Source organism: Suncus etruscus, chromosome 4 (assembly GCF_024139225.1).
Source record: "Suncus etruscus isolate mSunEtr1 chromosome 4, mSunEtr1.pri.cur, whole genome shotgun sequence".
In the NCBI taxonomy this organism is placed as follows: Eukaryota; Metazoa; Chordata; class Mammalia; order Eulipotyphla; family Soricidae; genus Suncus; species Suncus etruscus.
The window spans coordinates 26,120,154-26,123,150 of record NC_064851.1 but is presented as its reverse complement, the minus strand read 5'-3'; the positions used below and the strand labels follow the sequence as shown (position 1 = coordinate 26,123,150).

At 30.0% G+C, this 2,997-nt stretch overlaps 1 non-coding gene across 1 annotated transcript; it reads right to left on the bottom strand.

Moving 5' to 3' along the window:
- Window positions 1-2,591: 2,591 nt before the first annotated feature.
- LOC126007895 (small nucleolar RNA SNORA51) lies at window positions 2,592-2,724 on the bottom strand. Its single transcript, XR_007495369.1, has one exon. It is a non-coding gene; the product is annotated as a small nucleolar RNA SNORA51 (small nucleolar RNA).
- Window positions 2,725-2,997: the final 273 nt, after the last annotated feature.

The following is a 2,997-nucleotide window of genomic DNA, read 5'->3' as shown; positions in this document are numbered from 1 at the left end:
TAGTTTCAAATGAAGTTGCATAAACTATGGAAACATAACACCCATACACATAACTTTTAATCTCGAAGCTAGAATATAGAATAAAATATTTGAATACAGTTAAATAATATGTAAGACATACTACTTTCGCAAATACCTTTCTTTAGGGTTTTAAACAAGTTAATAATTATACTGAAGAGCAATATATTATTACATTATATTAAAATTTATTATTTTAATTATATATCATATCATATCATACCATATTATATATTATATTTATTATATATTACTTTTAATGTGTTGTGTAGAAATGAAGACTAATCGATGAACTAAAATGTATGACTTTGGGACAGAGAGATCATATAGGAGTTATATATTTGCCTTATACAGCCAACTCTGTTAAACCTTAGGACTGTATATTGTCCCTCAAGAGTTCCAAGGAGTAGGAGTTGTTAGTGAAATTATCCACTGTTTTGAGGAAAATTAAAATATCTTTGTAAACCTGTAGCATATTATGTATTTCTTTATTTGGCACACTATCATTAGAAGTACCCAACAATGTCTTAGATTCTATAGTGCATTAAAATAAGTGAACTATACAAATATCTAATGGAAGCTCAATGATGCAAATGTAGCAGTTGTTAAATAATGACCTCAAAGTTTGTACAACACATTTTTCTCGAGAGATTCAGAAGACTATCGTAAAAAAAAAAAAAAAAAAAACCTGGCTTTTGACAGGTATATGCATAAATTATATTGATAAAATTGGTTGCTTGCAGAAAATTCAATAAAAACACTGAGTCAGAAAATTTCTTACAAAGATTTTCTAATAGCAGTACAGACATGAGAAAGTATAAACTACATGTGAATTATTAATAGGAACTAATGCTTGGGAAATAGTTAAATTGGGGTATATATATAAATAGATGGAAGATCCACATATTTCCCTTTTAAAATTTAAAATAATTTTAAAATAAATTAACTAGCAACTGAATTGATGTTATAATTATTCAATAAATCTACATGACTGAACTCAAAATTATTTCTCAGAAACAGTCTCTTCTTAATTAGTTCGACAAATAATTCTTTAGTCAAGCCTTACCTATGTTGTCGGACATATCCACTGACCACTCTGCTTGGCTGACAAAATATTTTCTCCCTTTAACCACTTTTTATCTACTGTGATTTTTAAAAATTATTTTTCTCTTTATTAGTATATTACACAATCCAGATATTGCATTATTTATATTCAACATTCTAATAGTTGTCATGCTACATCACACATTATCTCAAAAACTTGGTAGTTAAAAACAGTAAAAACATTTTATTGTTGTATAGTATTGCTAACTTGGAAACAGCAGTTAACTGTTGGCTAGAGTTTCCCCTCATCTGAATGCTTGAATTTGTTTTTTCAGATAAATTATTCTTTATATTGTTGACCTGAAATTTTGTTCTGTACTACAAGGAGGTCTCTATAAAAATTCTCGTTCTGTAAAGCTGAATTCTCCAATAGAAAATAATTCAGTAGAAAGACTGCCCCGGTGGGTTGTCTTTTATAACCCTATCTTAGAAATGGTATATTATCAAAAACCTTTTGTATTATATTGATCACATTAAAAAACTCTCTATAATATTGGAGGGAATGTTAGAAGACTGAATAGCAGGAGGTCAAGATCATGGAGCAGGATGCTCTTATATCTCAGAGATTGGCAATTGAATTTCTTTATTTCATCTGCTCTATTATGGCTGTAAACGTTCTGAAAAATATGTGTTCTTTTACTCTAATCTACCTCCATTTCTTCAACTTTTCAGTACATCTCACAATTGACAATATCATCTTCTAGATGGAAACTGGAATATTCTATGGGTTTGTTATTTTTGTGTGCAATTTAGGTATCAATTTTTGTTAATTTGCCTAAATTAGAAGGTAGATTTTCAATAAGGCACAAATTGGTTTGTTTTATTCCTGTAGTTTTGCTTTTTTTCTTTCTGTAATTGGGTTGTAGACCAAATTTGCTTAGGAGTATCTGGTTTAGCCTATGACTCCTTTAACTGATAAAAAATTGTAATTAATTCACTTCTTACTTTAGTTCACTTTATTCTCCTTTTACTTTTATTTATTATGAACATTATTTTGTTGTGAAACTCAAAACTATTTCATTCAAACCTCCTGGTTAAAGCTGCTTATCTCCCATTATCTATAGAAGAATTGTCAAATTGCTTAGTAACGCAAAGAAAGGTACTGAAAATTTAAGTCTTCTGCTTAAGTTTTAGTCTCATTTCTTGTCATAGTGACTTCAATCCCAACTTTCTTTCAATATGAAATTACTTGCAATTCTCTGAGCACAAGATGCTTTCTTATTGTTTGTTCTCAATCATTACAAGGGTGGTCGCTCGTGTTATCATGTCCTTCCCTATCATTTTTTTCTTCCTCTTTGGAACTGTTCCTGATTTCTAATTTATTTGAAATCTTTGGTAAGCCCCAGAGACAATTTATTCTGCCTTTCTTTGATACCATAGTCATTATTGAGTGCATCATTACTGCATCAAGTGCCTTCTCAATCTATTCAGCATCCTTTGGTGGGCCAAGAGTGAATTTATAACTCTTTTTTTGTGCCTCAATTCACAATACAGACCAGGCAAAGTGCCTGGTTTGAGGTGAATATGGTGTGCATTTACTGTACCTCCTCTTTCTATACAGTCAGTGTAAAGAACACAGCCTGTGGTGAGAATTGGGAGGCCGGATTTATAACTTTTAAGAATCAAATAATGATCTCAGATCCCAGTCTCAAGTAATGATCTCAGATCCAAGGTAACTTAATTATTAGATGGTCAATGCTATGTATACCCTAGATTTATCAGAAAAAATAAAATGATTGTTTTTCACTGAAAGTATATGCTTGAAACATGTTATTTCTAAGCTTAATTTTTAGAGTTTATATATTTTCTGACGTGGGTTTTATTGATTTGTAAAATTAAATAATTCCAAATAAAATACCAATAGTAGTAATATTC